General features: G+C 33.2%; 1 protein-coding gene across 1 annotated transcript in view; it reads left to right on the top strand.

Moving 5' to 3' along the window:
* Nucleotides 1–9,236: 9,236 nt before the first annotated feature.
* Nucleotides 9,237–12,455, top strand: part of LOC145296801 (uncharacterized) — a 380,977-nt gene continuing 377,758 nt past the window's right edge. Inside the window, exon 1 of the mRNA XM_080142874.1 lies at nucleotides 9,237–10,162. The gene's annotated coding sequence lies outside the window, so the exon portion shown is untranslated. The remainder of the gene's footprint in view (nucleotides 10,163–12,455) is intronic.

The following is a 12,455-nucleotide window of genomic DNA, read 5'->3' on the forward strand; positions in this document are numbered from 1 at the left end:
GAGACATTTAATCTAATTAGATATTATTATTTTATTATTTTTTTTTAGAAATGTTATGTTGGCACAGTGTCCTGTGTAAGAAAGCTCTCTCAGAAATAGTAAAAACGCATGCATTCGGAAAAAATTTGGCAGTTTCTGTTTGGTATCAATAGTTGTTCATCTAATCGATAAATGAATAAAACATATATAAGTATGTTTCGTAAATGCCATGAAACGTCTGGAAAAAATGCATGCAATCGAAATGTAGCATTCTAGCATCATGCTGGTTTAAGTGTGCGCATGCGCAAAAATGTCGGCTAGTGATTAACGTACATTTTACATGTAAATTTGCTGTTAATAATAATAATAATAATAATAATAATAATAATAATAATAATAATAATAATAATAATAATAACTAGCCGGACCCGTGGGAATTCGCGTTATTCATGTATGTAAACAAAGATATAATTCGTTATAAACCATCCTTGTAGCATGAATATTATTTCCTGAGAATATCAATGTTATGTGACCAGTAGTTTGGGAGTTTACCGGTTAGATGTTTACACACACATATGTCTACTGTTTTATTTATATAGATTATTATTATTATTATTATTATTATTATTATTATTATTATTATTATTATTATTATTATCTAAGTATTAATTTATTTGTCCGACGTCTAGTGTCACAAAAATCATCATCATCGCAAAATGAGAAACGAATTACCTCCCACGTTAACACATGGTTTGGCGATTATTTTACTAAGAATATCATCCCAGGCTTTATACCTTCCTTGAGTAGAGAAGGGGGTAACGTCCGGTAATGGCATCATCCCTCTTCAAATTGTGGTAGGTATGTTAGTACTTGAAATTATCCTCACACAGATTGACGATTGTTTAATGAGAATATCCTGCGCAGGTTTCATAGCTTCTTTTTATCTTTTTTAGGGGTGTAGACAGGGAGGTTTCTTCCGATGATGATGTCATTCCTCTTCAAATTATGGTGGTAAGTGTGTTACGACTTAAGATTAATCTTACATGGATTGGCGATTGTTTTAATGACAACATCCTTCCAGGTTTCATACCTTGCTTTTTATTAGAGTGAATGGGGGATAGGCGAGTGGAAGTAGTTAAGTTACGGTAATTACGTTATTCCTCTTCAAATTATGGTTGTAGGTGTGTTACGAATTGAGATTATCATCACATGGATTGGCGATTGTTTTAATGAGAATATGCCCCCAAGCTTTACGCCTCCGTTTTTATTGGAGTGGATGAGATATAGGCGAGTAAATGGTGGGAGTAACTTCCGGTAATGACGTCATTCCTCTTCAAATTATAGTGGTACGTGTGTTACAAATTGAGATTATTCTCAAATGGATTGACTATTGTTTTAATGAGAATATCTTTTCAGGCTTTATAGCTTTCTTTTTATTAGAGTGGATGGGGATTGGCGAATAAATGGGGTGGGGGTAAACTTCCGGTGATGACACAATTTCTCTTCAAATTAACGTGTTACAAATTGAGATTATTCTCACATGGATCGACGGTTGTTCTAATGAAAATTAATAATATAAAATAGGCTTTGTACCTTCCTTTTTATTAGAGTGAATGGAAGATAGGCGAGTGAAACGGGTCGGGTAAAATTGCGGTGATGACGTCATTCCTCTTCAAATTGTAGTGTCGTCATTCCTCTTCAAATTATGACTTGAGATTAATATAAAAATAAGAAATTTCTTACTGATGTGTTTTCAAAGCTTTTAACTACCGTGGAATTCCCACGGGTCCGGCTAGTTATTATTATTATTATTATTATTATTATTATTATTATTATTATTATTAACAGTTTCTTTATTATTTATACCATTTGCATTTATCACATAACTTCCAACAACTTTATTATCATTTATAACTAGTAGGTTTCTTTTATTAACTACATTTATATTTTTTCACTTTTTTTTCTGAATGCCACACTATATTATACAGAATTTGAAAACACATATTTATGCTTAACTTTAGTTAATTGCATCATAATTCATAAACTGTATTGCTTGAATATAGCTCAATATTTTTAATGTATGATTGCAATATTGTTTATTTTTTATTAAATATACTTTTAGTTGCAGGTACTTATGAAATTCGATTAAGTATATATCAGTTATTAATAATCTCTTAATCGTGGTGAGTAGTTGCTTGTGTGTATGTGTGGTTTTATGTCCAGCTAATAGTCCAAAAACTATAAAACAAATACTCCCAAAGTTGGTATCTTCTCGATCGACGTTGCGTTGGATGAATAATATCTAAAACTTAGAAAAATATTCCTGCAAGGTCAACTTGGCCAGATTTAATCGGGGAGGAGAGTCGGTTTTCCAGTGTTACTATGCATTAATTTGGAAAGAAATTGCCGACCTATTAAAGGAGGAATCTATTTTATAAAGGAGAGTTGTGTGTGTGTATGTGTGTATGCATGTCCAGCTAGAGAGGTATGAGTATAGTAGAGGAGAAAGAGGGATTGGGGAAGGGGGGTCGTAAAACAGGTGAGGAGGAAAGAAAGGTGGAAAGAAAGAGAGAGAGAGAGAGAGAGAGAGAGAGAGAGAGAGAGAGAGAGAGAGAGAGAGAGAGAGAGGGTAAAGAGATAGACGTTTTAATAGAAATACTACTTTTTTTGCCCCGAGAAACGCCGGCTAGACCTGTTAGTTTATTTATATAATATATTTTTAATTAGATTTATGGTAAAACTTAAATGAATTATCATCTATATATTAATACGATAGCGTGTGTGCTATTATCTGTGTCACGCTTACATCTGGGTCGTGTAATTGTTATGTACTTCCATTCCTTTAATACAGAATTTTACCAAGAATTCTTCATAAATATTGGCTTCGGTTTCGATTATAGCTGATGACACTTAAGTTTTTTATAAATAATTTTACCAAGAATTCCTCATAAGTTTTGGTTTCGGTTTCGATTTTAGTAATCTATTTTTTATGAATAATTTTATCAAGAATTCTTCATAAGTTTTGGTTTCGGTTATAGCTGGAGGAACTAAAGTTATACACCCCCCACACATATATATATAAGTTTATAAGGGATTCTATTTCGATTCAAACTGATTAACATAAGTCATATAGATATATTTTTTTTATGTTTGAAATCGCAACTTTATAATATATAAAAAATCGATAGAACATTAACTCTATAATAATATATACGAAATCTGCAAGAATTAAAATATCATATTTAAGCGTACTTTACGCCCTTGTCAGCTTGGATAAATACTTTTGCAGTTTTAACAAACTAGCTGCAATAATATCAGAGCGTCTCTATTTACACTGAATATCTACAGAATGTCAACATCAATGAATCAGTCTCCTGTAGAATTTCCACAGGTCACGAAAAAACAAAAAACAAACAAACTTTCTTATCATTTCTTACGTAGTTATTTTAAAACTCAATTTTAAATGCAATTCACGATGCTGTGTTCAATCTTTTTGCGGACTGTTATCATCATCTTCATAGTTGTTGCTCTTTCACCACATTCCTGTCAACTCATCCTTTGGCCTTCTTCAGGTGATTAACCGCGACGGTATAGTAATGCTGAGCCTTGCAACTGTATCCCTCAGTAATTACTGCCTTCCATAATTTTTGTCTTACCATGTTTTGGCCAGCTAAATATCTGGCCTGCTTTTAGGTAGGATTGAAACCGATATCGTCAGACAATGCTCATCTGGAACCGTATAGAGCTCTTATAATGCCTTATCTCATAGGATCCCAAAAAATAAAAATAAAAAAAAATTCTAAATATTTTTCTGAACATTCAGTAATAAATAAAACATTACACTATTTCAGGAAGTATATACACATACTTACCAAATCTGGGCAGAAACCGTTGAATTCTTGGCAATATCAAAATTTGAGAAAATTCTTTCTTTTCGATATTTACCATCATCCAAAATCAAGTTACTTCTAGCTAGTTTGACTACATCTATTTTAAAATTACTTATACCAGTAAATCTTTTGGCTATTACTATTGTTTTATTTTAAAGTATAGTTGTAATTGATGGGTAGTAAACATCTATATGAAATTGTATAGAGTTTATTTTTTAATTCTCTTAAACCATTTTTAATCTTCAATGAAGAAGGACCTAATTTATTCTATTAAGTATTATCTTATATTAACTTTATTAGCCTACATTAACTACATCAGTTACACTCTTATTTTGGGTACTATTAATCTAATTCATGGATTACTATCAAACTTTTTTATGGTCTTTGTAGGTAAATCAAGGTTCCCAAGGTATAACTATTTTAGTGACGTTGTCTATATTTAATGTATGTAAAACATTCTATAAAGAAGTTTGTATAAAATATCTAAAATATCTATTATATATATATATATATATATATATATATATATATATTATTACGAATTTCATTTACGAATTCGAACAAAAAATAATAAAAGCACATTCATAAATGTAAATGTAATTCATAAATGTTAGTAATAAAAAATAACAAAAGGCATACATGAAATACAACTGAACATTAAAACGCATGTGCTCTGGGTACATCTTTCTTTCAGAACCCGGAAATATATAGTAGACGAACGAACAGCGTATGAAAGTAACAAAGATACGAGACGCAATGGTAACTTTCAAAGTTAAATTTTATTACAAAACAATAAACACTGATAGGGAGGGGATTAGGTTAAATAAAATAAAACTAAAACAAACTACGAGGGTGTGAAAGAGGTATTTTTATCTATTATCTGAAAATGCCAACGAGAAATATATCAAAACAAGAAAATATGTCAGTCTAAACAGAATAATGGCAAAATGAACTCGTTGACTTAATATATGAGAGAGAGGTAACTTACAGTTTTTACGTTTCTTTTCTCCTTTTTTAACTTTCAAAGTGGACTTTAGCCTTCATTTTATTCGCCTCGGGGGACAGTTCATAAAACATGTGATATTCCGGGGTATCGTGTCTCTTGTGTTCGTGGAATCAACATCATGTATTTTGACAACGCCGGCTTGTTCTCCCAGGCATTATCTCTCTTCTTTCGTTGTTGATGGGAGGGGGTGTCGACATCAGTTCGTTCATCTGTCGTTAGTGGAGTGGTGGGAAATTATCCACCTCCGCTGGGCGCGATGGCCAGGCGGTGATCTGTACCAAAAAGTATTTTTCCTCTCTTTTCACCCCCTCTCTCCCTCTCGCTCTTCTCTTCTCAATACATTTCTTATCGCTCTCTTTTTCTTTGTTGCTTAGCAACTAGCAGGGGTCATAAAGTGTGTTTCTGAGCAAATGACCTGGCCATCTCGCTATCTGATTCATTCGCTAGATGCCTTTCTCACCTCCCTATCTCTTCTCCTATACATTGTCTTACCCCCTCTATCTTCTTTACTCTTTCTTTCTCTCTCACCCCCATCTTCCCCCTATCGCTCTCTCTCTATCTCTTAGAAATCATGTTTATTTTGCCTCGTTGATAAAATTTAAAAACGACAAGAAAAACAATACATTCTCGTTGACCTAAAATTAAATTAAATTAAAAATTTTCATTCAAATACATTATCCAAATTAAGGGTTATGTCACAATATATATATATATATATATATATATATATATATATATATATATATATATATATATATATATAGAATATCCACTTATTCTGTGCTTCTTTTTTAAAATTAAATATGTTTTAAGTCTTTTTCAAAGTGTTTTTAATATGTTTTATTAACTACTTGTTCTTATATATATATATATATATATATATATATATATATATAAAGAGAGACAGAGTATATTATTGATTATTCTGCTAGTTAATAAATTAATTCACTCGAACAAGTTTATGTCGTCTGACGAACATTTAAAAAAGATATCTATGAGATGACATAAAAATGATGCAGAATTATTCCGTTCGAAAAATTGATTTTACGAGTCCTGTAAGGATATATACAGGGTGTTCACAAAGTCTGGCTACATTATGTAGCCAGACTTTGTGGAAGCATCCTGTACACACACACACACACACACACACACACACACACACACACACACACGTATATATATATATATATATATATATATATATATATATATATATATATATATATAGTATTGTTTCGTTGTATCATCACACAACTAATCAATCAGTGCGGGTGGACTAGCCCCTTTCCCCAGCCGGTTATTGAACCTACGACCATCGCGTTAATAGTCAGTAATTCTACCCATCGGCCCATGAGATCGATACTCGCAAATGACCTCAACAAATGCCCCTTTGAATAAAAACACGCCCACCGTTTTTACAGTGATCGATCTGTTTGTTTATTTATAAACAAACAAAGGCATCTCGATGTTGCCCGGATGTAAAATATGATTCAATATTATATTTCGATTTATGCAAATTTCGTTTTTATTATTAAAGAGCCAATTCTCTATTGATTATTATATTGTACCTAATATATATTGGTGATATCAAAAGTAAAAAAAAAATGATGTTTTGCCATCAGCTAGAATCAAAACCAATATATATATATATATATATATATATATATATATATATATATATATATATTCTTATCCGTGTGCGTATAGTTTTTTTAAATTAGCGCATGCACAGAAAACAACAGGTATAGTCGACTCACACCAGGCCAAGATCAATGTTTTTATTTTCCATTTGGTTACCATTAGTAGTTATTTTACCGGCTAAAAACCAAAATCGAAAATGTGCTGCAGGTCCAAATACATTTTACATCAAATTTCAACTCTGTAAACTAAGTATTCAGAGAGGAGTTTGGTAGAGACATTTTGTCCCCCCAGCAAGGTCAGTTATATATATATATATATATATATATATATATATATATATATATATATGCACGTGTGAAAGAACATTTTCATATTAAATTCTACACAAGTATGAAGAATGTAGAAACTATGTATAAATAGAATTCAGAAAAAAAATGAAATGAAACCAAGCATCTAATATGAAACCCTAAAAAATTAATAAGTAATTAATTAACGCTCGTTTTCAAAGGAATATCCAAATTAGTTAACTTTTATATAGTCGCTCGCATATCCATGACTGAGTATATTAAAAAGTTCGTTTGGATAATTTTAAAATAGGAAAAGTATCTGGCCTTCGGAATAAGATCATCTGCTTAAAGTGAAAATCAGATGCGATTGAACGACGTTGCCTTGAGTGGAGTTCGAAAAGAGGTGGGTGTACGACACTAGCTTGTGCATCTGTCGAGGAACGTGGTCCCTCTATAGGCATGGCATACGCAGTCCTGAGTTAGCTCTTATTAAAAAAGACTCTTAGTTTGTGGTACAAATGAGACCCCGGTCCTGTTTTAGTTTCCTGGTGTTAGAGAACTCCCGAAGACGCCAAATCCCTACATTTCTTTTGCCCCCGGGCTTCTCCCACAGATCTTGTTTCTCGGAGGTCACCTTCCCCCCCCTCCTTGTTACTTTCCAATCTACCTACCTTTTCACGTATCCTATTAGCTCCTGCTCCCATTTAGAGACCGATCTACTTGTTTTCGGCTTTCCAGAAAACCGTGGGCGTTCTAACACTTAGACAAGGGTTGGGCGAGATCTTACTAAATCATCCCAATAGTCATTTTGTTTTATTTTCAACATATTTTTAGGGTGTTTCTTTTACATTTTCCTACCCCCCCCCCTCATCATTCAGTTCATACTTTGTAAATACACTCATATCCATCGAAATTTGTTACAAATTTAAGACTTTTACTTTTTTCCAATAGACTTTTACATCACATATTAAAAAAAAAAAAATACACGCACGCATGTATATGATCATTACATATTTAAAACGTTTAGGCTTCTTAAGTGTTTAACCCCACGGTGTGAATGCGGTATTGTGGTGAAAGGTGTCGACTAACAGCAATCTCAAAGTTTTGTAGACAAAAACAAGTACCCTTGAACCTCCATTCCAAATTCTTAGGGCTTCATGCCTAGGTTTATTGTAACTCATTTTGAATTGTATTCTTTAATGTACTCATTACTGCAATGTATTTAAATTTGACGCGCAATAAATCCAGCATATAAGATCACAGTGTAGTATCTGTTCTGATGCTACATTTAAGTTAATTTGTCCTTATTTTTGCCTACTTCCAGGATGCTCTTTTTTTGTCCCACATCAAAAACGACCTTGTGTCACATTTTGTTTTCGTGCGGAAGCAAATAAATACCAATAGAAAAAGTAGCCATTGCCTTCGGGCGAAGATCAAAGTGTAGTATCTGTTCTGATGCTACACTCAAGTTAATTTGTCCTTAGTCAATGGAGGGGAAACCTTTCTATACTAAGGCAATTATTATTTCTGCCTACTGCTAGAATGCCCCTTTGTTTGGGAGCTGGTTTCCCCCCCCCACATTAAAATGACCTGTTGTCACATATTGCTCTTGTGGGAAAGGAATTAAGTAGCAATAGAAAAAGAATAGAAAAAGTAGGCTTTAAATATCAATGCCAAAACGAGGAAAAAACTCAATTCTAGTATATATATATGTGTGTGTGTGTGTGTGTGTATTTAATTATTATAGAAAATAATTAAATATATATATATTTACACAGGAATCACCACTTATCAAGGCCCGGAGGCCGCTCGAGGATAAGGGTTAATGGGTATACATTAGTCAATGTGATTATAGCATAGTAAACATAAGTAGTGGGAATTTTAGAAATTGGATTACTTAGGGTGAAGGTTCATCAAGAACTTGTTTACATTGGACTTGAAGACAATCAGACTGTAGTCAGCTGGAAAGTAGGCAATCGGAAGAGAGTTCCACAGGTGTGCAGTTCTAAGAAAGAAGCTTTGTTCATGGAATCAACATTGAGGTTTAGGCGCAAATAAAGAGTGGGGGAAATTATTGATAGTGATTTTGCCTAGACGAGTGTTTTTCGTGAAAGTTTGGCGAGGGGGACCATAGATTGAAGCTCAGATGAACACTTGCCATGAAAATAAGCAGAGGCAGACTCGCAACGTCTCTCCTGTGTGACAGTATACATACACACACACGCACGCACGCACACACACACACACACACACAACCACACACACACACACACACACACACACACATATATATATGTATATATATGTGTGTATGTGTGTGTGTGTTATTAAGTTTCATGTCTAAAATTCTTATTCCAATTAATACACAGCGTGTATTATCATATTCTTGATTACATCCTTGTAGATTGCATGTACTGTAAAAAAGAAAGGTGCATTGATTCGTAGTTCTTCGATGTTTCCACACGTGTTTAGACGCGCGAATGTGTAAGTGTGCTTGAGCGGCCGCGAACACACTTACAAATCAATGCAAAAATGGCCACAACGAGTGACTGGTTTGATGTGAACGCAACTTACTCGCAGATATTGAGTTGAGCGCGTCGGCAGCTCAACTCAGCTCAGCGGTGATTCCTGGTGAAGAGAAAGAGAGAGAGAGAGAGAGAGAGAGAGAGAGAGAGAGAGAGAAAGAAAGGGAGAAACCCAAACATATAAACCTACCGCAACATCGTTCACCCATTCTCAGGTTACACTGTATGCTGTTGGCAACAAGGTGGACTTCTGATATCGCTTCTCTAGCAACACACGGAAAAGAAGAACAAGAGAATAAATAGAAGAAAGGAAAGAAGAAGAAGAGGAAGAAGAAGAAGAGGAATAAGAGAAAAAAAACGAAGAAATGTGAATATCCGCGAGGAACGAAAAAGAAAAGAGAAATAAAAAAGCAAAGGAAAATAAAGTGACAACTTTAGACAAAATTAAAACAACTTCGAAGACAATCAATCGACCAGGAAGATCAACACTAACAACTAACAAAAAAATAAAAAAAATAAAATAATAATAATAAACCTCTTCATAGAAAAGACGAGGAAGGGAAGTTGTTAACATTGTCTAAGTTATTACAAAAGTGCGCATCTATATACATATACATGCGCACATATTTATATCTATATACGCGCATGTTTATGTGAGTGGTCAGTGTGCAAAACAGCGGCCAAAGAGCGTTAGTGCGAATTAGAACGCGAAATTATTAGAGATTATTAAAGAAAGAAAACAAACAAAAACAAGAGGAAAGAAGAGGTTTGGAACTAATATAACACCGACAGGAGGTGGAGGACTAACTCTTCCAGTGGCGTGCAATTTAAACGGTAAGTGACGGACAGTATGTCCTTTTATAATTTTATCTTATCTTTTTATACCTTCTCCTGAAAGTTGGGCACAAGGTCAAGTGTTTCATTTTAAGTGTTTAATGGTAGCTGATCTGATGAACTACAACCCCTTGTACCCTTTCAACGTAAATAACTACGACAAACCAAACAAACAGCAAAATCTCACTCCTATACAGTAGAGATCCCCAGTTGCCAGAAAGCCTATTATTGTAATAGCTTCTTCCCTAGGACTGCTAGATTTTGTAATTCCCGTTCGAGTTCCTGCTTCCCTGACTTTACTGAGATGCAGAACTTCAAGTGTAATGTAAACAGACATCTTGCTGCTCAACTCCCTAAAAAGTATCCCTGCAAATTATGTCCCAGATAGCAGCTCCCTTCATGAAAGTGGCACTATGCCTCGTTTGGGGTGAAAATGCCAAAAAAAAAAAAAAAAAAAAAAAGTGTGGGTAATCATGAAAATGCTTCTGTGGAACGAACTGGATTCGAACTTAGAACATCCAGGTTTTCAGTTCATGTTGTTTACCACTTATCCCAAACAAACTACGGTACACTTCCCGTAAAAAATGGCATCAGGAAAAATGCATCGCCAGTATTCGCACTCATATAAAATCATAAAATTACGCTAATTTTTCATCACTATTATCATTCCTGATGACCTAAACAAAAAATAAATAAATAAATAAATAAATAAATGAAATAAAATAAAAATAAAAACAAGCACCAACCTGTGACATTTTATTTAGAGTGCAATATTTCTATTTTAATTCACTTCAAGCGCAGTGAGTATTGTCTGACTTGCTATTTTCATCTTCGTCTTCCCTCAACACATGAAATGGTTTTGTCCGGTAGTTTTCTTTTTGCTTACTCGGAGGCAAAGTAAGTAGGAACTCTGGTGTGACGTGACTTATATTTATATCTACTTATTTAATACACTTTGTGCTTTATTATAAAGTAGAGCATAAAAAAAGTTATTGAATTCTTGGCAGTTTCTGAATAGAGACCGCATGCTTATTTTAGCAATTAAAAAACATATAAAAAAGAATGTGTATTATTGTCGATATTTATGAAAATTCTTTTTATTTTTTCATGTATATCTACGGGAATAGCAAACCTATAGTCCGCGTGCGGTTGATTACAAGTCGCACACTGAAGCTTAGCAATAATTAAAAAGAAAAGATTAATTCAGTAAATAATTAGCGATTAAAATTCAAAATTCTCATTAAAGCAAGCGTTCTATCCCCATGAAATTCTTTTCTACATTGATTCCATGGATAAAATCAATGGTAAACCACCGTTTCGATAATAACAACAACCACAATAATAATAATAATAATAATAATAATAATAATAATAATAATAATAATAATAATAATAATGATAAATCTGATCAATTGGAAGGACAACGAAACGCGTGTATGTGAATAGTCAAAATATTATATATATATATATATGGATGATACCCTTAATGTGTGACCTTAAGAGCAAATGTTACATTCCAGGTCATTACCTTTCAAACGAGCCTTCATTTGTTAAATTCTGACCAATAATCGCTGAGATTTAAAACTTATAAAATTGCCAAAAGAATGGCATATCGCTATATAGCTATGTCTATACTAATAGCCAAATTGAATATTGAAATACTCATATCTTTTGTTCTATGGGATATGAAAATTTGAAGGCTTTTTGAAGATTATAATACTATTCTATAGTTAAAATTTTATGATAATTGGTGAAAAATTATATTTTCAAGGCAATAAAATATGGCCAAATATGCCCACACACACACACACACACACACACACACACACACACACACACACACACACACACACATATATATATATATATATAAGTTATGAAAATATATGAAAATTAAGCTACATAGAATCTTGCGCATTTCATTCTCGTGGGTAATTCTGAGGCTAAAATGCATTTTTAGCCTGGCGATTTATTAGGTGAATGAAACGCGGAAGATTCTGTTTAACTTAATTGCCATATATTTTCAGAACTTATTACCTAGCTCTACGTACGTCTACTTACGTATTAAGTACTATTAGAGTAAATACTGAAAATGGATTCATAAAATATTATATATCCTGAGAATATTTTATGTTGATACATGAAATGATTCCCCCCATCTCTCTCTCTCTCTCTCTGCGCGCACGCGCGTGTGTGCTCAGTCGTAAAATGTGCTTTAATACGATATTTTAATTCGTGCAGATTATTATTTGTTATTATAGAGCCACTCCTTTATTGATTATTATATTGTACC

Source organism: Euprymna scolopes, chromosome 17 (genome assembly GCF_053919585.1).
Source record: "Euprymna scolopes isolate OS-2025 chromosome 17, ASM5391958v1, whole genome shotgun sequence".
NCBI lineage: Eukaryota > Metazoa > Mollusca > Cephalopoda > Sepiida > Sepiolidae > Euprymna > Euprymna scolopes.